The sequence below is a fragment of the Mustela nigripes genome, chromosome 16, assembly GCF_022355385.1.
Source record: "Mustela nigripes isolate SB6536 chromosome 16, MUSNIG.SB6536, whole genome shotgun sequence".
In the NCBI taxonomy this organism is placed as follows: Eukaryota; Metazoa; Chordata; class Mammalia; order Carnivora; family Mustelidae; genus Mustela; species Mustela nigripes.
Window position 1 is genome coordinate 48,186,627 of NC_081572.1, and position 24,915 is coordinate 48,211,541.

A 24,915-nucleotide genomic window follows, 5' to 3' on the forward strand; every position below is an offset into this window, starting at 1 on the left:
TGCAGAGTGGACAGCCAATAGTTGGTGACCACGTTGTATGCCTTCTCGCTGTGTCGGAGGGCCAGTCCTACTTTACCCCACCAGCCACAGGTGGGGCACGGCACAGGCCTGGAGCCAGGGAGGTGGTGAGGAACAGAAACCCTCCAAAAATGGACAGCTGAAATGATGGAAGAGTGCTAAGCCTACAGAGAAATGTACCCCCACCCCATCCCAGGCAAGAGCAAAAACCTGCACAGACCAGGGCAAAGGGAAGCCAGCAACTGCTGTTCAGTCTAGATACAGTTCCTTTCTTCTAGACCCTGGCCTGCTTGCTTAAACACCTGTGTAGAGGCTTGGGAAGAAGAGTCTCCCCTGGACACCGGTGGTGTGTTTCTAGGAGAGACTTTGGACAGGTAGACTTGAAGGAAGCAGGGCAGGGTCCTTGAGTGCGCTTTGCCCCTTCACAGAACATGTGAGCCCCAGCCTCCTCATTTATGAACAGGGACAGTAACGCCCACCAGGCAGGGATGTTATGCAAATGAAATGAGCCAATGAGAGAAAAGCACTTACAACCATGAGAAGGGCTCGGTAAAGGTTGACGCTGGTGGTTAAGCAGACCAACAGAGTAACCCTAATGGGAAGCTTTGGAGTCGACAAAACCGATAGTGGGCTGCAGAGCCACATCTGGACTACATTCCCCAGCCTCCCTTGCAACTGGACAGGTCACATGACTTGAATTCTAGCCAATGGAATGTGAGTAGGAGTGATGCACCCATTCCAGGCGTGGGGACCGTAGTGAGGTCACAGGGGAAGACTAAGGCCTTTCACCCCATGAAGGAAACCGTCTACCAACCAGAAACTCACTATCCTCACGCATGGAGAATAAACTAATAGAAATATTAGGGTTTGTCTGTTACTGCAACTAGCCTTCTCCTAACTAGCACAGGGATCCACTTACCCATTTGCTCATTTACTCATTCAGTAAATATTTTTGAGGGCCCGTATGCCCCATATTGGGTGCTAGGGATACAGAGGGGTTGAATCCTGACCTTGTGGAGCCTACTCAGTGTGCAGAAGAATGCCGTCCTTAGTAAATACTAAGGGCAGTGGTGGTGGAACATGGAGGCTTCCCCGAGATGGGATCTAAGAGAGAGAGAGAGAGAAGGGAGGATAGAGCTCCAGGTAGATCGGTAGTGGTGAAGGTCTTGTGGGTGTGAGGGAACACGGGCCACTTCCTGGAACCAAGAGGAGGAGGAAAGATTGAGCCTCAAATGATCTGTCTTCATCGTGGCTCCCTTCTAAGTGTCACTACTCTCATCTTTTAAAATGGAGACCACACTAATAATACTCTCACAGGGCATCTCTGGATCCCAGAGGAGAAAACACCACTGACAAGGGGCTGCTGGGTGCTTGTGCATTCCAGATATTACCCAGAGCGGCAGAAAGGCCTCTGTCTGATGCCTGGGGGCAGGGGAGGTCAGCTCAGAAGGTGAGCAGGGCTGTCTCTGGGGCTCAGGAGGCAGGAGTGGGGAGGGAGAATTGCTGCTATTAAGGCTTCTGCCACGCGGGCTAAATATTAAGGATCGTCTCCAGCCGAGAGAGCCATTAGGCAGCAGCGGAAGTGCTGACTCTCTGGGGAGGCGGGCAGGACCGTCCCTGGAGGCAGCTCAGCGAGCTGGTGCTAAGAGCGGGAACTCTCCACTGACGGGCAGATGCTGGCTGCCGTTCAACCTCTTTATGGACAGGGACAGTGGAGATGGGCACTGCAGGATTTGAGGAGAGGTCCAGGAGGCCCCCAGGGGGCTTATGTGTTGGGCATTTCCCTGATGCTTGATGCCAGCCTGTCTGCTGTCTCCAGAGGTCAGAAGCAGGAAAAGATGTACCAGATCTAGAAAGTATGCCAGTCACCAGGTACCTAAAAGGAGACAGGCAGGCAAGGGTGCCTCTTGCAGTGGGACGCTGCCCCAACTCACACACCTGCTGTGGCTCTCCAGCTCTCTGCCATCAGCATTCAAGGCTCTCCATGACTCAAGTCCCCCCTGCTCACTCCAGCATTACACACCTTCGTGCCCCAGCAGCTCCCACTGCCGTGCCTTTGCCTTTGCTGTTTCTTCTGCCAGGGACACCAGACTCACCTCCCATTCCCTAACATCTCTTCTCTCATCTTTTAAGAACCACTTAGAGTTCTAATCCTGGCTGAGTGAGTTGGCCAAGCAACCTCCCCTCTGATACTTAGCTTACTCATCGAGAACATGCGGAAGCTATTTCCTACCTCACAGGGTTGTTGGTGCAAATGAAACACGACAACGTATGTGAAAAGCACCTAATGGCATGTGGCGCAAAGCAGTTATTTAAAAAGCAGACCGAAAAAAAAAACAAAAAACCCAAACCCAAAAGCACTTAGCAATAGTACCTCCTCCAGGAAGGCTTCCCTGACCACACAGCCCGGTTTAGGTTAGGTACCTTCCCGTTGGTCCCTACCTTCCTGGGCAACCCGTGGCTTGACACCACACAGGACAGCCATGACTTATCTGGGCATCTGTGTATAGCCTACTAGACTATGAACACCTTGAGGTCAGGGACGTTCCTGGTGAATGGCAGGCCACACGGTCAGTGTTGGATGAGAGGGTAAAGAAAGAGTAGATGGCACTGGCCCAACCTCAGACTTCTCATGTATCCCAAGAGCTAAAAACGTAAGCTTGATATACCCCCTGGGAGGTGAGAGGATAGAGTCTCAAATGCTCTGGAACCCCAAGATTCTCAGCTTCTGTGTCCAGGACCAGCTTGCCAGGACAGTGCTCGGTCATCTGCCCTCCAGTTCTGCCCACAACAGTCTTGACCTCAGCCCAGGCTCCCATCTCCATCCCAGGCTGCCGCTAATGGCAGCTTCCAGGGATTGGGACAAGCCTACTCCTTCTCCCTCATCCTCTGCCAAGCCGTCGGTCAACCAGTGGCCTAGTGCCAAGCAGCCAGCCAGAGCTCAAAGCTGGCTGGAGAGGGGGTGATAAAGCATCCCAGGTGGCCCCAGGGGCTCGGGGAGGCGAGGTGCGGGGGGGGGGGGTCCGTGAGCTGTCTCTATTTCTTCTAGAAACCTCAGGGGTACTGTGCATTTACCCAAACAAGGCCACAGTGACACAAATCTAGCAGTCCCCCTGCTCTGGGCCAGAAGGCTGTCAGCTCGAGGCCCTGCTGGCTATCTCCCCCACCCAAAGCTCAGATAGGCAGTTATGGATGTCTTTGATTAATAAGAAATGGGGGCAATGAATTAATCATTATGTAATAAATGCAGTTTGTTTGGCAGCCATATCTTTCAAAAAACATGGCTTGTGTGTGTGAGAAATAATGAAGGGGTCCCTCGATAAACACATATGGCACTCTGGGGGAGGGTGCAGTTTTTGCCCCAGGAGCCCTGTACTTGAGGGGAGGCGGTGACAGCCACTGGCATCTACAGGGTGGAGGAAGCACCAGAAGTCCACAGAGGGACAGAGGCAGGCAGGCCAAGTGGCAGCAGGTGGGTGGAAATCGGACATAGAACGGTGGTGGCTTGTTTTAAACCCCTCTGGGCGGGGGTCCTGGGCTCAGCCACGTTCTCCACCCTCCTGGCCAGCGCCAGGGACAAGCCCGGCGGCTTCCCTCGTCCTGGGTCGGCTGCCCGCCTCTCTCTAAAAGAAGAGGCATGAACAGATGTTTCCTTGAATCGGGAAAATAACGTTGGCTCCCAGATGGGCTGCGTCGCGGAAGCGCGTCCTCTCCCTCCCTCCCTTTGTGACAAGGTCTTTCTTTCTGGGGAGCAGCTGAGCGTCAGAGGGTGGTGGGTGGCGGCAGTGGCACCAGCGGGGCATCTGCCGGCTCGGTCATCACCCGCGTCCCTGGAGGAGGACTTGGAAAGCACAAAGGCCTCCGCCCGCTGCTGTCTGCAGCGCGGGTCTGCCAGGTGCCGGTGGAGGGCATGCTGCCCAGAAAGGGGGAATGGGGGGCCGGAGGGCCAGGCGCTCCCGAGCTAGGAGCCGGCCGCTGCCTGGGCGGGAGGAAGGCGGCGCCAGCCCGCCCCCCCACGCCGCGCCCGCCCACGTCAGGAGCCGCGCACCGTCCATTCCGGGTCCTCGCCCCAGACCCCGCCCTCCCCGCCCGCGTCCAATCGCCGGCGGCGGCACAGCCGCTCCCACCCCCGCCGTCAGGCCCGCCCTCCCTCCGGCCACGTCCCGGCCACCAGCGCTGCTCGGCGGCGCCCCGGACCACCGCACGCGCCTCCGGGGGGGCTCCCTGACCCCCTCACCCTCCTGCAAGCTCTGCCGGAGGGCGCTTTCAAACACACACACCGGACCAGGTCATTTCCCTGCTTCAAAGCCTGCGGCGGCTCCCATGACTTCCAGAAGAAAGCCGAGGCTCTGGCCCCGGCGTCCAGGGCCCCGCGCCCCCCCGCGCCCCGTCCCCAGCGCACACACGCTGCGCGCCGTCGCCAAGCTCTCACGGGTGGCTTCGCACGGAGGGGCCGAGCCAGGCAGTCCTGCCGGGATCCCAAAGCCCGCGTGTCCCCGGCCACCTCCCTCCCTCTCCCCGAGGGCTCTTCCCGCTCCCCGGGTTTTCTCTACCTAAACACTTCCAAGCGTTTGTGCAGGCCCAGTTCAAAACCTGCGACCCAGCCAAGCCCTTGCCGCTCCCCCACCCGACCCCACCCCGCACCCACAGTGAGCTCCTGCCTTTGTGCACCCCCTCTTACCTCATCTCCTTACAGCGGGCTCCCCATCAAAGGCTAATTTATCAGGTTCCAATCAGTCTCCCCAACAGGACCCAGAGCGCCCCCTAAAGGCAGAGCCGGGGTCCGTGTCGTCTCTAAATCCTCAGGGTTCCACACACAGTAGGCTCGCTATGAAGATTTAAGTGTGTGTGCGTGTGCACAAATGCTCGCGCGTCCACGCGCAAGCACACACACACACACACACACACACACACACACACACCCCATCCAAAGGCGCGCATTAGAAAGGAAAAGTACTGGCCTCCAAGGAACCTCTGTGCTGAGCAACTCAGACCGATTCATGTACCTCCACTACTTCCTTTTCTACTTAACAACCATCACGTTTCGTCTTTTGTAATTAAAAAACTATTTGGAATGAAAATCACACCAGGGCCACCCTCGGGAAATCACCTGGTAAGGACCCGGTTCTGCACAGGGGCTCGCCTCCTTGGCTACCACCACTCATGGCCACCACCCTGGGTGTGCCAAGATGATCAGACCCAGTTTACAGAACAGCCAACAGAGGCTCAGTGCAGGGAAGGTCACCCAGGGCAGAGGGGCTGATATTTGAACCATGGGGAACCTGAAACCTACAATACTCCAGACTGCAACTGGGTCCCCCCTCAAGACAAGTTGGCTATCAGTGAGAAGGGGGGTGATCCTGGCAGTCCCAACGGGACCCCAAAGTCAGCACAGACACAAGCATCACCATTAACAAAGTCACTAGTGTCTGTAAGCAAAGTCTCTTCAGCATTCACTGTATGCCAAGAACTGTGCAGGGGACAAAAAGGTGACCTATGTCACCACCCAAACCAGAATCTTAGGAAGCAATATCTCCTGCTGGTCCCCTTCCCATTCTGAGCCCATCAGCTCTCCCACCACCCAGCTGCAAAAAGGACCAGGCCCTGGTCACCCTAAAAGATGTCCCTGATATTGCTATGCCTTGTATTGGTTCCTGATCCAGGCTGGCACACAGCGGTCCCCAAGGGGTTTATTAGAGTTCTAATTCCAGACCACCCCCAGGGACTGTGATTTGGGCAGGCCCAGGGAAGGTATGCTGGGCATTTCTGTGTGTCTCTTCCCAAGCGCCCAGCCAGATGAGCCCCAGGATGCTCCCATGTCTGCTGGCTAAAGTAGCACACACGGTGCCTGGGACATGGATGTGGGGCAGGGAGGGGCTGGGAAGGGTGCCTCCATGCCTCCACACTGGGGTCAGCCCCAGAAAGGATGCTGTGTGTGAGATCCGCTTGCCAACATGCCCTGGCATTTCCAGTGGCATAAATCAGTCTGACAGTACCCAGGTGCTGGCAGTGATGGCTGCTGAGGGGCGGGGCAGCTGGGCTCCTGATGTTGTTGCTGGGGGGGTGGGCAGGGAGAGGCTCCCACCCCTCTGGAACCATGGGGGTCCCTGGTACACCGAAGGGGTACGAGAGATGTTTGGGGCATGGAACCGAGTCCAGATTTGTTCCAAATCACAAAGGCTACCATTGATCAAGTGCCCACCTGTGGTATGTATTCTGCCTACACAAGCTTGTTTAAAACTGGGACTGGAATGAAGGTATTTGTAACAGCAAAAAAACGCTGTCACGCTGTCCCCAAGTCCACCCTGCAGAGACAGGGCACTTACGTGAGGCCCTACTGTGTGCTTCCTGTGGCCCAGGCTGGGGAGCGGGCCAGGGGAGGACTGACTACAGAACAGTGTGTGTGGAAGGGTCCCCCTGGAGGAAATCCCAAAGTGGACCCAAAGCACAGAATTCCCAGGGAAAGGAGCAAGGGCTCAAGGATGGGGCCCCTGCCTCTGAGTCTGGGGACTCGGACATGGAGCTCTGGGGACCTGAAGTTCCAACTTTACACACTTCTGTTTTGTCTTAAAAAAATAAAATAAAATAAACACATATTTTTAAAAAAGATTATTTTGGGCAAGTTTCCAGTCAATTCTGTGCCAGGCGTGGTTGTGGGGCGGGGGCAGGCTGGGGAGCTGCAAGTGGTACAGGGTTGGTAAGTCCTTCCAGATAGGTGACTTCAGACTCCGGAGGGCACAGATTTCATCCGTGCACTCATGCGTTCATTCATTCGACAAAGATCCAACCCTCTGAGCATCCTGCCAGCTACCCCAGGCCTCAGCAATAAGAATTCATGCATTCATTCATGCCACAAATATTTATTAAGTGTCTGCTATGAGTCTTGGGGCCTTGGTGGTGAGCCTGGAACCATGGCTGGAGGCCGGGCTGGGGGTGGACCGCCCACAGCACTGCCTGCCATCTGCCCCCGGGGTCCCCGTACAGAGTCACTTTTGGCCACAGGAGCCCATCCCCTAGACCCGAGCCGGCAGGCACCCAAGATGGGAATTATGGTCTCTGCTAAGAGACACTGACATGAAGCTGGTTACTGCCTTTTCAGCAAACGTAATTCCTTTTTATTAGAAAATTAAAGGGTAGGACCAGCTTGCCAAAAGCCAAAAGAGCTGAAATGTGCTTTCCTAAGATATGCAGCGTCTGATAAAACGGATTTGCTTGTCTCTCTCCTTTTCCACCGTCATCTCCCCTTGGCCAGCCTCGCCTCCATTCACGCCCCTTCTATTGGCACCGCAGCAATGGCCGTGAGCTTGGTGGAGGCCAGCAGGCCCAGCACCCAGGGAAGGGATGTGGGGAGCGTGCCTTTGTTTCCCTGGCACAGGACAGGGACCGGGTGCTCCACGCTGGGCCCTACTCCCCAGGTTTAAGCCTTTTTAGAATCACCTTGGGGATTCTCTAGCTTTCCCGAGATATGAAGGCTGCCCATGGCCTCTGCAAAGCTGAGGATGTCAGGAGGGAAAGGCAGGAACAATAATGGCCCCGGCTCCCAAGAAACGAGCTCATCCATCTGGAGACCCAGGAGCACGCGGAGGGAGCAGCGGAGGGAGGCGGGCGGGGCAGGGCGCCGAGGAAAGGACCAGTCCCTCACTGCCCACACAAAAAGCAACTATTCAAAACCACCCAGGGAGTTCTCTCTTATTGAAAAGTCCTTGATTCTTCCCTTTCTGCGGCAGAACTCATGAACAAGGGCCCCATCTTATTAATGGGGCGATGGAGGGGCCCGGGAGGGAAGATCCTCTCTTGCGCAGGAAGGTGGCCGAGCCCGCCCCACGGAGCCGGATTTTCTTCCCACTAATCTTTCTATTTCTTTTTCCCTTTCTCCTTTTTTCCTCCTCTCTGCTTCCTGGCTTGGAGGGGACCTCAGAGGGTGGTGGGGAGGACGGGAGTGACACGTGTGAGTGCATAAAAGTGTGTGTATGTGTGAGAGCGTGTGTGCCTGTGTGTGTGTCCACGCATGTTGAATACTAAAATGACCACCAGGCTCTTGATGTTCTAGCGGGTAAGCGAGAAATCCGGTCTCAGGTGTGTCGGCCCCTGCCCTATCCTTAAGCATTTACCCCCCCCCCCCCCCCCCCCCCCCCTCCTTCAGCCCCCACCCACCCCCCCCCCCCCCCCCCCACCCCCATCCCCCACCCTGGTCTCCCTCTCTCCCTATTCAAGGGCAAATCCGTTCCCTGCACTCCTTCCTTAAGTAACAAAAGGCAGAGATAAAGTTCCCTTTCACCTGCTCTGACTGAAGCTTTGGCTTTGGCACATCTCCTAGAGGCTGCTTTGTTCTGAGCAAAAACCAAGAGAGGGGGCTCTGCCCTGAGGCCTGCCAAGGTGGGCCAAGGGTTGGGGGGTCAGAAATAAATCGCAGAGCACTGGGCCACAGGCCTGCACTGCCTGAACCTCTCTTCCCCGGGAGCTGTGCTCTGCGGTTGCCGGTTCGAATCCCAGCCCAGGCAGCCCCATGTAAGTCCTTCCACTCTCTGGTGGCAGGGGTGGGGGTGGGAGGCGGTTCCTGGCAGACATGACACAGTGTCAGGTCCCTCTCCAGGCTGGCCATCTCCAAGGCTGAGAAGGGGTGAATGTGGAGCATCACGGGGGATAGTGACCCTAATTCTCCAGGTTAGGGCTCAGAACCTCGGGAAGGTGGTGCAGAGGAAGAAAGCACAGCACTGGTACCTGGGATCTCCAGGGTTTCTCTGGATGGAGGAGGGGAGGGGAGCCGCTGGCCACAGGACTACAAAGGTATGCATTTCTGTGTCTGCACACCCTCTTTGCTCCTAAACACGGAGGTCCCTGAGGGTCTCCCAAGGCTCCAGGTGGACACCAGAGCAGCACGGGGTCTGACCCATGCAGGTGAGCGATCCCACGTCCTCTGGGATGCTTCCTGCTTCTCCCCAGTGGGTAAAGGGAGTTGTCTGTGACCGTAAGGTGACTCATGATAGCTCTGCAGGCTCTCTGCTCGTGGGGGAGGGGCAGCCCTCTCTCTGGACCCAGGGTGACAAGGTCAGCTCAGCAACAGACTGACGGGGCTAGACTGGCGCCTGGGAGCCACCCCAGGTGGCCTCTGGGGTGCCCCTGCTGCTGCTCCCCTCCACTCCCTCTCCCCCACTGCCAGGAGAACCCAGCCCAGCTCCTGGTGGGTGGAGGTTTAAGGCCTCAAAATCCCCAAGCAGTGGGCCAAGGCAGGCCCCCATGGCGGCGGGAGGTCAAGAGAAGGGGCAGGTATTGGAGCTGCCTGGAGCTGAGCCAGAACAGAGCTCCCCAAGGGGGCCATGACCCAGGCAAGCGGCAGCCATTCTGCAGCTGGGTCAAGCTCAGGCTCCAGGGCCCTCCACCCCGACCCTTGCTGCCAGACTGTCTCTGCCATCCTCATCCCTCCCCCATCTCTCCCAGCGTCTGTCCTCCTCCTCTCTCTCTAAGAAAAGGACTACGAATGCAGTGGCACCTTCTTCCCTTCCTCAGCCCCTGGAGCTGACTTGTCCCTTCCACGCATCTGCTTCTCTCCTCTTCTCCTTGGAGAACAGCCACAGACCCCTGCCACCTCCATCCCTCCCATGGAAGATGTGTGAGCTTTGCCACCCAGGGGTTAGGCGAGACACAGGGACATGGACTTGCTGAGCAAGGCTCTCACCTCAGTGGGTTTTCTGGAGAGCTCTTTAAGGATGTGTGATGCCCAATGTGTGCGCGTGGGAGCCACATGAGTGGAAAAGGCAGCCACCTCCCCATTCCTCTCCCGGCCCTGTCCTTACTCCAAAAGGCCTTAGCCTCCCTTGTCACAAAACCTGCCCTCCCAGGGGTGGAGGAGGCCCCAGGTGGGGAGCTCCCCTGACAGCCACTTCTGGGTGCTGGGAAAACAGTGTCAGTCCCGACACAGATGACAGCGCTGCCATTCCCTGGGCTCCTACTGCTCACAGGGGGCCGGCCTGGCCTGCTCAGGCTGAGGCACATTTCTTCGTAACCACAACAGCCTGGGCTTGGGGTCTTGAGCACCTGGCAGCTTCTTTCAGCCCTGAAAACGAGCTGACCACAAATCCCATTTCCCAGTTGGGAAAGACTGAGACCCTGAGGGCAAGCACCAGGGCCTGGGGGCGGGGACGGCTACAGCTGCTCCCTTGTGATGGGGCCTGTTTTGGCCTGAGTCTGGACAAATGTGGGCAGAAGCTGAAAGCCTGGACGTTTAACCTGAGTACCTCAGAGCCGCCGCTCAGAAGCTCAAAGAGGGGTGGACTCTTAGCCTGTCTGGAGCCCATAGCTTCCCTGCCCCCCTGCTTCCTACTGCCCCCCTCTTCCACCAGCAGACAGGCCTCAGGCCCTGTGGGGTAGCAGGGACCACCCAGGTAGAGAGAGAGGAAGGGGGGGGGGGGAGAGAGAGAGAGAGAGAGAGAGTGAGTGTGTGTGTGTGTGTGTGCGCGCGCGCGCGCGCGCGGTGACCCAGCGCCCAGCCCGGATGCTCCGCCCAGCCTGACCGCAGCTGGGAAAACAGCCTCCTCAGCTGCCCCCACCAGCCACAGCCCACCCCACCCCACCAGGCCAGCTGCCTCACCCAGGCCTGAACCAGGAACTGGGCCTGCCGCCATCATGGCCTGCCCCGCCTGAGTCACAGCCCCCCAGGCCACCCCCTCAGATCCCTGCCAGATCTGGGAGGAGGCAGTGGCTCCCCCCGACCCCGGTTGCCCACTCCCTCCTGCCACCCTGGCTCAGAATCGGTCAACACAGGTGGCCGCCCATGGTACACCTGCCTCAGGCCAGCCGTCCTCTTCCTCTCGACCTTCTCCCCAGCCATCAGGTGAAAGGTTCAGCTTTTTAACTGCAGTTTGCCATAACTGGCCCGAAGCAATGCCCCCCACCCTGGCCCCCGTCTCCCCAAGTGGCAGCCCTCCACCCCATGCCCACCACCAGAGTTTGGGGCCTGGAAGCTGGCACTACCTCCCAGCTTCTGGGGGCAGGCAAGAGGGCTCCCCACCCTCTCCCACCCCACCAGGCGCCCTCCCCTACCTCACACTTCTGAGGCAGGATCACTGAGGCTGAAATTTCAATTAAGGAAGAGAAATAATTACTCCGGGGCTCTAGGCCGGCTCAAGTGGCGACAGGCCTCTATGGCCGCCTCCTTGGAGTTGGGGGGAGGCGGCCTGGCACACCTTCCCCTGTGCCCCCCCGACAATCAGCCTAGGCTAGAGCAGGAACCTTGGCCTTCACCATGTTCAGCCTTGTACACCCCCACCCCCGTTTCCTTCTGTTGAAGCAAGGCCAACCTCAGGGCTGGTTTAAGGTCGGGGGGGGGGGGTCGGATACCGGCTCGAGAGAGGGAGGAGGCTCCTGGCAGAGAGGGCTGGGGAGCAAGCCTCAGATGGCTCCAAAGAAATTGAATTAAATTAAATTTAACCATTCAGTCACTGCCTATTCCTGCAGTGAGCCTGGAGGCTGCCAGGGCCCCACAAGGATGGGGGTGGGGACCCCAAGAACAGGACTGAGAGGGCTCTGGCCTCCCTTGGGGAAGACGACAGCACAAGGCTGGTAGGGAAGGGATTGTTCTGGAAAGGTCCTCAGAAGGTCTGCTCCGCCACTTACAGGAGGAGTGGGCCTGGGCAGAAGCCTCTCCTCTGGACCTCAGAGGAGACCTCATCTCCTGCGAAACAAAGGTCACAGGTAGGTGGGTGTTCCTGGGCCCCCTAAGAGACGCGCCCCCATCTACTCTGCAAAAGGCAAACAGTCAGCTTTAGCAATGGCCCCCTCATCTCCAGAAAACACCACCTCTAGAAATATCCCATCTTCGGTACCCTCTGAGAATGACAAATTTCCTCTCCAGAAATGCTTGGTTCGAATCCAGAAATGTTCAGCTCCAGAACATTCCATCTCCAGAAATGTTCCATCTTATCTCAAAAAATCCTCTCTCATCTTCAGATACAATCCATCTCCACAAATGCCACTGCTCTGTATAAAGGCTCCATCTTAGCTCCAAGAATGTTCCATTTCCAGAAATATCACATCCCATCTCTAGAGATGTTCCACTTCAGCTCCAAAAATACCTCAAATCCAGAAATGCCCTATTTTATTCCCAGAAATACTCCTGCATCATCTTCAAAAACACTCCATTTTCTAGAGGTACTATAGTTTATCTCTAGAAATAGTCCATTTCCAGAAATGTTTCATCTCTAGCAATGTCTGGAATCCAGAAAGACTTCAACTTTACTCCAGAAAATGCCCTCCTCTATCTCCAGAAATGTTCACACCTCATCTCCCAAAATGCCACTTCCTCTTCAAAATTGTGCCTCCCCTTAAATGGTTTCCATCTCCTCTCTAGAAATGTTCGCATCCTGTCTCCAGAAGCGCCATGTCTCGTGTTCTCACGTTCTCAAAACATGCCATCTCTGGAGATACCCACAGTAGCTCCAGAAAGGTCTCCCTGTCAGGGGAGACAGGGATTCAGAGACTCAGAAACCCACCTCCTGCAGGACCTTCCAGGGAGGGGCTGAGTAGTGACCAGGAGGCCACCTCTTGCTCTTTTGCTGTTGTCCTTAGATCTCCTGAGATCCCTTAGCCACATGCTGGGCCTGCTCTTGTGCCCAGAGCAAGGATGAGGTCAAGACTGGGGCTGCCAGGTGTCAAGTTCCCTGTAAGTGGAGGTGTCGGATTTGGGGCAACTGGGAGCCCCTGAGTTCTGAACCGGGGGCAAAGGTGGTGATGGGGGTCTGGGGTGGGGAAAAACGGACCAGAAGGAGTTGGCGGTGGTGGGAGGGGCTCTGCACGCACCCCCACAGACACACCCTGGCCACAAACACATCCACCGGCCCAAGTGCATTCGTGTGCATCTGATGGTGAACACCTGCGTAGTGCAGACGCCTGTGCCCCCAGCCCACCTGCCTCCGCTCAGAGCCACGTGCACTGCACACTCTCTACACAGACACTCACACTCCGCGCTTGTGGCCCTCCCCACATGAGTGCACGGCACACACACACATGCACACACACACGAGTTCAGCGTCACACATATGCTGTGACACAATATCAACCTCATCCCCACGCCCTGGGTCTCTCCAGGCCAAGTTCAAGGGGGTAGAAGCCCTTTGTCAGTCCCTCCAGTGAGTTTGGTTTAGGAAGATGGGACAGTCTTGGGAACTGCTGTGTGTCAGCTGGGGGAAGGGGATGCCCCGTGCCAGGACTTGGGCTTAGAAGGAACTGCAAATGACAGGAAGGTACAGACAGACGTCTGGCCTCTGCTCACCTGTTAAGATGGGACACTCCTGGCCCCTTGCAGCATCCCAGGCCTCCTATGGGCAACTCAAAATGACACAAGTTCCTCTTTGGGTGGAACCCAAACCATGCGCTATCACCTGTGTCCACACCACTGCTTTCTGGAGTCCCAAAGCCCATGCCCTGCTGAGAATCCGCCTGGGAGGTTCTCTTCTCTCTGTCCCCGGACAGGTAAGGAAGTAAGGGGCCTGGAGGTGGCCCAGTACCAGCACACACATGGGCACGCTCACATTCACACTCACACACGCAGGCACGGAACACACCTCCATGCCCCAAGCCCACACACAGGAACGGAGGAAGCAGCCCCTAGTCTGTAACCAGGTCTGCCCTGATGCCTCTGGGCGGAAGGTCTCGGAGCCTCTAGGTGTGTGGGAGAGGCAAGGGGCCCAGAATCCATGATCTCTACTCCCAGCAGCACTGGTAGTTCTGGTCTGCTCCCCCAGGACGGTAATTACCATTTCTTAAGCCTCCTGATTTAGAATCAGCCTCAATTAACTGAAACCTCCCAAGCCCCCTTTTGGGATCCTTCGGGACCAAGGGCAAATGCTGAACAGACCTTGAAGGTGCCTTTCAATCTGCCCTCAGCATGGACCCTTTTGCCTTACCACCTCACCAACTGGCCAGCTCTTGCCTACAAACGGGCTCCTGTGTCTGTCCCACCATCCCGCTCACGGTCCCTTTGCATCCTGGACACCATTCCAGACCTCCTTCTCTAGGAACTGAGACGCTCACTCAAAATGTGAGGGAATAAAAAAGGCCAAACAGTCCAGCATGATCTGAACAACACGTGGTCTCCGGGCACAAGATGGGAGAGCACTGGAGGCCTGGCCTCAGCGTGGAGAGGTGAGCCCCCACAACCGCCCCCGCCCCGCCCCCGCCGGCATCCCAGCTCCCAGGAGCAGCAGGCCTTCTGGAGAGGTCTGCATTGGTATTCTCTGTCCCTCACAGCCCAAATTACACCAACTCTCCTGGGACCCTTTTATAGCACGTTGTCGCTTCAGCAAAAGGTTATGTACGAGCACATCGAAATCCCTCCCGCATATTAACTAAAAGAGCATTTTTTAAAATGCACAGGAAAAGGCAGCTCACCAAAGAGGCAGTTTTTAGAGCGTCTTAGATCAGAACGAGCCCCTGTGACCCGTCGTTGAGCATCGGAGCCCTTGTCCAAATTCCGCCCTTGCTGGGACCCAGGGCAGGTCACCCCTCACCTCTCTGTCCTCCGCTTTTCTCCATCCAGTGAGAGAAAGGAGAAAAGGCCCCACAATGGTGCACTAGTCAGGGATGCTGCCAGGGCCCTCGGAGTGAATGGAATGAATGAATCACATTATGGAACCAAGACAGTCCAACTGGCCTCATGTTCAGGCTTCACCAAGCACGCAGGCAGCAGGCAAGGAAAGCTCCGTATTTCTCAAGTATCCTGTGCCCTTTTGGACCTCCCTATCTTTCCCCAGGCAGTTCCTGCACCTGGGCCACCTTTTTTTTTTTTCTTTTTCCCCTGCCTGGAGAATTTCTGGAGAACACTTTCAAGACACAGTTTGGAATCAGTCCCTTGGTTCTGACATTTTACGGATAAGGTTCAAAGATGGAATCTGCCCAAGAGTGGAGAAAGCCGGGACGCCGGGATTGGAACGGAGGGCTAGGCAGGGGGGCAACTCTGCCCCGAACCCGGCAGAGGTGGCAGCCCATGTCGGCTCTGTCTGCAGCCCCCTGTGGGCGTGCGGGTTTTTAGTTTCAGAGAAACAAAAAGTAGATTTTTTTAATGTGAAATCCCAAGTTGTATTTAAGACCCTGGGCGCAGCTGGGGCTAAGCGTCAGACTTGGCTTTGGCTCATGTCGTGCGTGATCTCAGGGTCATGGGATCAAGCCCCCCGTCAGGCTCCGTGCTCAACGTACAGTCTGTTTGAGATTTTCTCTCTCTCCCAAATAAATAAATGAATCTTTAAGACCCTGTGCTGGTCCAACAGCGCCCGTCTGAGGCCGTCACCAGCCAACAATCTCTGGTCTGGGTCCTCAAGCCCTGGAGAAATGGAGGTCTGGTCACAGAAAGGGGGGGGGCAGTGAAGGGCGGAGTAGGGGGAGTTAAGTGCAGGGGCAGAACCTGATCTTGGGCCTCTCTCCTGTCACACAGGGTTGATCCCTCACCCACCTTTCGCTAGCACGTGAGAGCTGAAGCCCCCCTCACACGGCAAAGGGCTCGGAAGGTCCTGCCGGGATGAACGACGGAGGGCGGGTGCAGAAATTCTTGACGGTTACTTACCTCCGCTGTCAGGATGTGCCCTACTGGCCAATCCAATGGTTCAGGCTACAAGGAACCCTAAGATTATCCGAGCCTTTTACTGATGAGGAGACGCTCCGGAGAAGAGCAGCTCTTGCCTGGCATCCCAGGGCAGGTAAGTAAGTGAATGACAGCGTCAGCCTGGGATGTGACCCATGATTCTCCTGCTCCTCCCACAGACAGAAGACCCCAAACATGGGGAGTATCAGGTAGGGTGCCAGAAGGTCTGCCCTGCTGGGTCCCCCACCAGAGAAATCCAGCAAGAAGGGCCATGCTCTGCAGGGGCCTGGAGCCCGAGTTAATGGGCTGCTGCCTCCATTTCTTCACCGGTGAAATGGGGATGGCAGGACCTAAGCTCCGCAGGAAGGGGTTGAAGATTGGAAATAATCAAGTGCTCAGGGCCCAGCACTGGGGAGGCTTTGCTGAAAAGCTGCACTGAGTCACAGGATTCCAGATATCACCGGATCACCCTAGACCCCGGGCCGCCCTCAATCCCCGTGCTCCTCCTCCTCCTGTCTTCTGTGGGGTTTCCGGGTACCACTCCTCCCTCTCTGTGCTGAGCCTTCTTTTAGGGAATTACAATCTGTTGGGCTTTAATTACTGGTCCCTGAGGAGTTCCACCTCTTTCCCCAGCGAGAGGTAATAATCCCTCCCAGGGCTCAGACAGGCAGGGATGGGGGGAGCTGCTCGGAACCCAGGCAGGAGTCTGGAAGCAGGGTCAGGCCCCAGCTTCCCTCGGGAGCAGGTCCAGGAATAGCTCCATGCAAGGAGGGCCGGGTCAGACCCCACCACTCAGAATCAGAGGCCTCAGTTCTGGGGGGGGCATGGAGGCCCAGAAAGGCTCACAGCAGGCCGAAGGTCACAAAGCCCCACGGTGGGGGTGGTTGGGGGTGCTTTTCTGATACTCCCTGCCTTTTCACCTCATGGGCTCATTTTCTGCCTCAAGCCTGGGCTCCAGCTGTGCTCCTTGCCTCCAGGATAAAACCCTTCATGGCAGTCAAGGCCCCAGGCTCCTTTTCAGCCTCCACTCCTGCCTCTCTCTCCCACCTCTGACCTTCTAGATCTCTTCTGACTCTTTCGTGCCTCTAGGCCTCCCAGCTCGCTGTCCAGGACTGCAGTCCCTTCTGTGGTCAAACGCTTCCCCCTCCAGACCCAGGGTCCACATTCCCTTGGCTGGGAGGCCCACCCCCGACTCTCCCGGGCATGGCCTGAATGTGCCTCATCTGGGCTGTCAGCAAACGTCTGCTGAACGCTGAACGAAGGACTGAAGGAAATGAAACTCGACTTACAAACCAGGTGCCCGTCAGATGCCCGCTGCCGCCCCTCCCTGCTGAGCCCCGTCAATGGCAGCAGCTGTGGGAAGTCGGTCGTGCGTGTAGAAGACGGGTCAGGCTGACCTGTTCCCAGCCAGGCTGCGGCACCCCTGTGTGGGAGCTCTCGGCGAGAGCTCCTACACCCTCACCGCGAAGACCACTAACGAGGGCCAGGGCGAGTGTGGGTTAGGCACAAGGCTGGCACCGTGCATGCTTCTCAGGGCCCTGCAGACTGAGGTTCAAGGCCGGGCACAGCAGGCGGTTGTAGAACCCCCTAGGCTCTATTCAGGTGACAGGCTGGGGCAGGGCTCACACTCGCGTGTGTGTGTATGCGCACACACGCATGTCTGAATTTGGCCACAGGTGGGTGGCTGGATTAGGTGTCAAGAGGCACGAACCAGGAGGCGTGATGTGAACATCTGAATCCTGGTTCCTAAGAAGGTGGGTGACAGGCACGCCGGGCTACAGCCCCAGATGCCGCTCTGGCAGAGCTGAGCGGCTGCACCCCACGAAGGCCAGATGGCCCCCTCATTAGCTCTGCCCATGGGCCCCGCGGGACTGAGAGGTTGCCGGCCCCTGCATTATGCAAACATGAGTTCAGCCTCTGATCACTCCCACAAGGTAATAGGTTTGCATTTTAAGCAGGGCTTTCAACACTTTGACCCTGGGCTGTGACGAAAGGAGTCATTTCAGGCCCTGGGAAAGGGTTTTTGGGGAAAGCAGATATCCCAGGAGTCACAGTGCTCCCGGGAGGTGGTACCTTGCAGGGTGACCTGCGGTGGGCACAGCCTCTATGTGCTTCAGCTCAAAGGGTTTTTGAGGGGATAAGGAACATCTGCCCGCCTCTCTTCCAATTGTGACCTTGGGAACAAGTGGCTGCTGAGTTTTGGGGTCCCATCTGCCTCATTCTAATGACATCATTTTTGGTCCTGGCACCCTCCCCTTGGACAAGGTCCCCCTAAGAATGTGAAACTTGGTCCAGGAGTACCATCCCCTCCCTCTCCCCAGACACTCTACCTTTGAAATGCTTTTTGGGGGGGGGTTCCTATGAAAGTCTTAGCTCCCTGGAGGTTTCTATTGAAATGACAGTCACCTCAACCCCAGGATGCCTCCCAGGAAGCATGGAAAGAGTACAACATGTCTCTCTCCCAAGAAGCCAGCAAACCCAAGGCCCCTGCCGCATTAACACACAGGTGCCCTGAACGGACAGACGCACAGATGAACGCTGATCGAGCCCCTCTGTGTGTCCCAATGCTGGCAGACGTTTGAACAAACTTGACCTGGTTTTCCTTACTCTTCTGGCAGTCCTGTCAGGACAGAGCATGACCCCCATGGCCCAAAGGAGAAACTAAGGCTCGAAGAAGAGGAATAAGTCCCTGCTTGTGGCCAGCGCTCTCACGTGCCTTTGGGTGTGGCTGCCCTAAAGCGGGGTGTCCTCCTCTCTGAGAAGCCTGGCCTGGGCACACATAGGTGTGTGGAGCGGGACGGGATAAGGCAGGGGGCCACCCTTTTGGACAGCTGTGTCTCCACACATGCAGAGCTAAAGCAGTTCCCGCAAGCACCTATCACTTACAAACCAAGACAACACTTCATCCCGGGGCATCAGCTGAGGGACCCTGGCTGATTACTACTACGGGTACTTTCAAGTCCCACAGCCTTTGCAAGGCTGATTGAGGGTGAGATCAGTAAGGCAGAGTGTGACAAGGCCCAGATTTTTTTCCAAAAAGGTCTTGGTGGCACATACTCAGGAATATGGGTACACGGTGGCCAGCTGCAGGCACTAAGGGGCACCTGTGGCTGGTCTGCTATGGAATTGTCAGCCACTTTTTTTTTTTTAAAGATTTTATTTATTTATTTATTTGACAGACAGAGATCACAAATAGGCAGAGAGGCAGGCAGAGAGAAGGGAGGAAGCAGGCTCCCCGCTGAGCAGAGAGCCTGATGCAGGGCTTGATTCCAGGACACTGGGATCATGACCTGAGCCAAAGGCAGAGGCTTTAACCCACTGAGCCATCCAGGCGCCCCTTGTCAGCCACTTTATGGGGAACAGTGAGAGGGAGGGGAGGCGGCCCTGCCCAAGATGGCAAAGGTGACACGAGCCAGACCAGAGCTGCCTAGGGCCAGTGAGTCATCTGGCTCCCCACATGAATAGACACCACAGACTTATGCCTTGTGCAGCTTGGACCTCAGGAAGGAACAATCTCAGGGGGACAGGGAAGATAAGAAGGCCTGTCCTTGACATCTCAGGTCCCCAAGGTCCTGCAGAGGGAGGACCCCTCATCATAGGAGTCGGGGGCAGCTGAGAACTAGGTAGTGGAGGCTGGGGGGATCTGAAGCTTAGGGTCAGAGAACTGGGTCCAGCCTGGGGTCCCTAACTCCTGGCTCTGTGACATCAAGCATATCACCACAAGCACTGACTTTCAGGATCTGTGCAAATGACAGGACCAGTGCCTGGCACATGAGTGGGGATCTATGGAGCCTGGTGGCTGCCAACCAGCCCCTGGGAATTTGGTGGTGGTGGCGGCCTTTAAAATTAAAAAGAGAAGCTCAAATCTGCCTTGAGCATAGAACCCCAACACCTGACCACTCAGTCCCCCCACCCTTCCCAGGTGTGCTCCCCTCCATGGGCTGCACCCTGCAGCCAGACCCTGCCCCAGTCTCCATCCTCTGGTCTCAGTCTCAGCCCTCCCGGACGGGGGATGTAAGCAGGAATGGCTCAATCAGGATATAATCGTTTTTAATTAACGTGCGGATCATTTCACAGGCTGATCTCCTTGGAGACCAGAGGGAAGACGGTCTTTTAAGATTTTCTCTTGCCTCCCCCCGCTTCCCAGTTGAAGGCCGCCCCCCCTTCACCCACCCAGCTGCAACCTTGAAAGGAGCACAAAAGCCTGCTGCCTGGATCCCTCTTGGGGCCATTAGGGGGAAAGTGTGTGCTCACACACACATAAACACGCACGTGCCCAAGCTCAGGGGCGTGCTCTCCCCCCACCGGAAATGCACAAATGGGATCAGAGGCTCACAGACATACGCGCACCCCCACAGACGTGGCACACACAGGGATACACACAGATTGGTGCACACACACACAGATAGACATGCATGCAGGCACACGTGCCCAAGCTGGAAGACACACAGGCCCCTTAAGAAATATACAAACAGGGTCCAGGACCCATGGACAAGGGCATACGCGTGTGTGCACGCGTGCACACACACACACCCAGGTTGGCAGGCAGACCGACCCCCACACAAACAGGCTCAGACACACATACACAGACACACACGGATGTGTATGTGTGTTCACGAGTGCGTTCCAAAGCACAGACACACACTGCAGAAATGCCCAAACACCCCACACTCATGAGAGGGGTGCGCTTAACCTCCACAGCCAACTGGTGTCCTGGCATTGGGAAACAGAAGGTCCCTGTCCTGGGATAGGAAGCACAAGCCACAATCACCTTGCCCTCTAGAAGCACCCAGGGCCCCAGCCCTCTCCCCGGGGGTGCCCTGCCGCCTGCCCCACAGGGAAACCCAAGAACACAAGCCTTGGAGGTTTTGCCTCCCTGCCACCCACCTGGTCTGGATCCTTCCGTTCCAGAGCCTGGCCAATGGCTGTTTCACTTAGCTCTCGCAAGAGCCCACCCTGGACATCCAGCCTTTCCTGCCAACCAGCATGGGCTAGCCCTGACACCGGCAGTGGGAGAGCTGTCCCCCAGGCTCTCCCAGCGTGGGGGGGCAGGTGCTGCCCAGTGAGGGGTGGGGGCCAGCTCTCTCCTTTCTTTCTTTGCATTTTCTTCCCTCCTGACTTCCCCTCCCTCATTTTTTTTTTTAAGATTTTATTTATTTATTTGATAGGGAGAGATCACAAGTAGGCAGAAAGGCAGGCAGAGAGGGAGAGAGGAAGAAGCAGGCTCCCTGCTGAGCAGGGAGCCCAATGCGGGGCTCGATTCCAGGACCCTGAGATCATGACCTGAGCCGAAGGCAGAGGCTTTAACCCACTGAGCCACCCAGGCGCCCCCCTCCCTCTTTTCTAATCCCTCCCTATCTCCTCTTCCTCCTCTCCTTCCTTCTGTTCCCCTTCCTCCCCAGGGGCCCTCCTGAGGTCAATCTAAGATCAGAATAAGTTTAAAGATGACCCTGATCCTTCCCTGCTCCCCCACGGTGGCTATCTGGGCCAACACCTGCCCCCCTCCCATCAAGCTCCTGAACAGACCCCAAGCTATGTCTTTGGAAAAGTAAACTGAGGCCCAGGGGTAAGGGCACAGTCATGGGATCCACGATTTGGATCCTCAAATTTCCTTCTGGAGAATGGGATGGCAAAGAGGAAGAAGGAGTTTTGAGGAGGGGCAACAGGGCGCCCACACCGGCCAACGACAGCCTAGTAATTTCGGTGGCCCAGGAATCCGTGGACAGGGCCAGTGTGCATGACACAGAAAGCATGTGACAGGTTTAGGAGCCTATCTGGTGTTCCAGCTGACAATGCCAAGGGCAAGCTTGGTGCTTCTCCTCTCTTGGGGTCTCAGCCCCCTCCCCACCTGTGAAATGGCCAAGGTCAGCCTACAGGATCCCTAGGAACTCTTCCTACAAACAGAGACCACAATGGCAAATCAGTAGCTGGTTCTTGGCTGCTGCAAGGCTCAGCAGCTGCTGTGTGACCTTGGGACTCACTTCCCCTCTCTGGGCCCCGGTTTCCTCCCCTGTCAAAGAAGGGGACTCAGACAGGTGATTCACTGCCAAGGCTCTTTTCAGTTCTGACAGAAGGTTCTAGACTGTGAGGAAGCAGAGCAAATAGTGCCCCACTTCTGGAAAAATGAGAAGCCCATTTCTTCCACTGCAGGCATGCTGGAGTCTTCAACATCGGCCACGTCATTTTGAGGAAATCAGCTCAAACATCACACAAAAAAGTGCTCTGTGCAAATACATTCGCTACCTCGTTCATCAGGAGCATCCTGAATGTTGAACAAAAGGGGACTATTAAGTAAATGATGGCACGTCCACCCGATTGGAAAAGCCCGAAGACATGAACCGGGGTGTTTATGCTGGTTACAAAACAGGAAAAGGCTCCTGTTCGCCAAGGAAGAAAGCAGGATATACATCTGAATACAGAGAATGGCCACAAAGTCTTTAAAAAACAAACCAAAGGCGGGAGTCGAAAAAGACTGTGAAGCACAACATCAAAATATTAACATTGTCATAGCCCGCTGACAGTAACCTTGTTTCTCTTTCTCTCTGTTTCAGGTTTTCTCTGAACCACATTTTAAAATGTATATGTCGGGAAGGTTTCTTTTTTTAAAATGTCTAAATGCCTCCAATTGAGAAACTTTCCCCTTTCTCGTTCATTCATTTATTCATTCATTCATCAGGGATTCATTCACTCCTGTGTTGGTCCAGCCAAAGCTGAGTGCCCGTCAGACCCCAGGGCTCTAAGATCCGCAGGGAACACTTCTCACCTGCAGGAAACAAATGCGTGTGTGTTGGGGGTTGGGGGAGGGGGAGACAACCCCACAAATAACTCTACACCAGGGCACTTGTCCCATAATGGGGCCCACTGAGGGAGCAGAAATCAATCCTGTCTCTTTCAGCCCTGCCTCCCCCTGGCCTCAGCCAGGTCTGCCCTCAGCTGCTGGGGTCTTACAGTCTGGCCTATGGATCAGACACTCACCCTTAACTGCTAAGCCTCCAGCTGTGGGTGGTTAAGGGTGAGGGGAGGTGGTGAGCGGGGCAAAGTGTAGACCACCCCCCCTCCCCGCCAGCCCAAGGGCGATTCCACTTCAAGTTCCCTAACCTGACCCCTAACCGGGATCCCTGGCTTCTGTACCCTCCCTCCGCTGATTTCTGCCCCCCCCCCCCACCAAGGTCCCTAAGCAAGGCACCACCCAGCCAGGTCTTGTCCCGCTGCCTGCGGCTGCTGAGAAGGAAAGCACAGAGTATGGAATCTGCTAGCTCCTGTCAGCCAGTGTCACGCTGTTAGCACGTCAAAGGGTCCGACAGTGTGTCCCTGCTGTGTGGGGGCTGACAGATTTCTGGGGACGGTTAACTCTTTATATTCTTGGACCAAGCCACAGAAGAGCCTGAAAACGGTCCACCACCCACCCCCACAAGGTGCCTCCCCTCTCCCCCCAGGAATTCCCTTTTTAAGTAGGGAGAAGGATTTCCTTCCCCTGCCTGGGTTGCCAGCTTGGGGGTCCCCGGGCATGGCTCCCTACCCTGGAAAGAGAAAGAGGAGGCGCCCCCTTTAGCTCCCTCCCACGCTCGCCTGGGAATCCAATTAAGGCAGATTTCCATTGACTCTTCTCGGCCCCCACTCCTGTTCCAACTAGCCCTTCACCCGTTCCACAACCCCCCCCCCCCGCAAAGGAGCAAAAGGATTTTAGGCGCTTAGAGTGCCGAGAAGCTTCTGACCCTGCGACCCCTACTTGGCGTTGAGCAGCACCCCCCCTTCAGGACTGCGGTCCCCAGAAAAATCTCCGGTCTAGCAGTCCCCTCCTGCGGCCCCAGTGGGAAAAGGAGAAGTTCCCACCACTCTCCTCCCCATCCCTGAGGGAGGGGGCAAGGCGTCCGGATCTCCGGGTCACGGGAGCAGCGTCTGCTGTGGATCGCAGGAGACAAACACTCCGTCACACATACACACATCACCCTCGGGATCACCTCTGAAGCCCGCATTGTACAGGAGGGGAGGAGGCCGAGTTGCGGAGAGGAGGCTGAGGCTGGGGGGGGGGGGGGGCTCCGACGTGCCTGAGGTCACCAGCCAATCAGCAAGCCCAAGAGGGGCTAGAATCCACGACCCCCGGCCGAGAACCCCACCTTGCCCCCGCCCCCTCCCCCGCACAGCGCCTTCCGACGTCAACGTCTCTAACCCAAACAAGCCCCTCCCCCAAGAAGTCCTCCCTCCCTTTCCCCTGCTCTGGGTCAGCAACTCCCAGAGAGACCCAGCTACGACCCCCACCCCCGACGGCAAGGCGCGAGATTTCATTGTCAGCCCGGCCACTCCGGCGCGCGTGAGGCGGGGTGCAAGGCAGGGGGGGCCGTGTGGCAGGCTATGGCGCGGGGAGTGGGGAGGGGTCTCCAGGGGAAGTGTTTGAAGCTGCTCCTCCAGCTCTGTCCAGATCCGGAAGCTGCCGGGGGAGGGAGGAAGGCGGGGGTGGGGAGAGCGCGACCTTAAGCGCTCGCAGGCGGCGAGGAGGGGCCTCGGCGGCCGGAGGAAGCGCCCGGAGGCGTCGGGGGCGCCGAGTCCCTGGGGAGGCAGCGCTCTCGGGAAGTTTCCCACCGGTTGCCCGGAGCAGGACAGGGTGCGCAGACGGCCCTCTCCGGCCTGACCGGCTCCAGCGCGCAGATTGCGAACTTGAGCAAAACTCCTTCCGTCTCCGGCGTCCCTCACCTTCCTATTAGCGGCCACCAACCCCGCCATCTCAGCCCCCTGCCTTCCACCAGTGCCACAGACCTCTCATCAGTGTATTGTGGAGAAAAGGGGAGGGGGAAGTCCCCAACACAACCAAACTGCGGCCCCCCCCCCACACACACGCACACACAAAGAAAAAAAAAAAGGAAACAAACAAAAAAAGAAAAAAAGAAATTCCTTCTCCTGAGACCGATTCCCTCAAACGGCGTGGAAAACCCCCAAACAGGCAAATCTGCAACTCCAGCCAAGATCGCGGCGCGGCGGGAGGGGTGCTCGCGGCCGGCGGCCACCACCGCCGGCAGCCCCGGCTTTGGGGCAGGTCTGAGCGCGGCGGCGGCCTGGGGGCTCCGGGAGCCCTCGCGCCCCGGAACGGCCCCCCAAAGACACAAAGCTCTGCCGCCAACAATACCTGCGGGCTCCTCCTGGATCTCCCGGGCGCCGGCGCTGCGCGTCTCACCGTCTCCCCTTCCCCGCGCCGTCTCTCTCCTCCTCCTCTTGCGCGCGCTCTCCCCCTCGCCTCTTCCAGAACGCGGCGGCCAGATGAGATCCTTGGGAGAAAAAAATGTGTTGTTGGCGGCAGAGCTTTGTGTCTTTGGGGGGCCGTTCCGGGGCGC

General features: G+C 56.9%; 1 protein-coding gene across 1 annotated transcript in view; it reads right to left on the reverse strand.

The window, feature by feature from the left end:
* RAI1 (retinoic acid induced 1) overlaps positions 1-24,915 on the reverse strand; it is a 117,945-nt gene that overhangs the window by 54,134 nt on the left and 38,896 nt on the right. Inside the window, 1 exon segment of the mRNA XM_059381002.1 lies at positions 24,711-24,849. The gene's annotated coding sequence lies outside the window, so the exon portion shown is untranslated.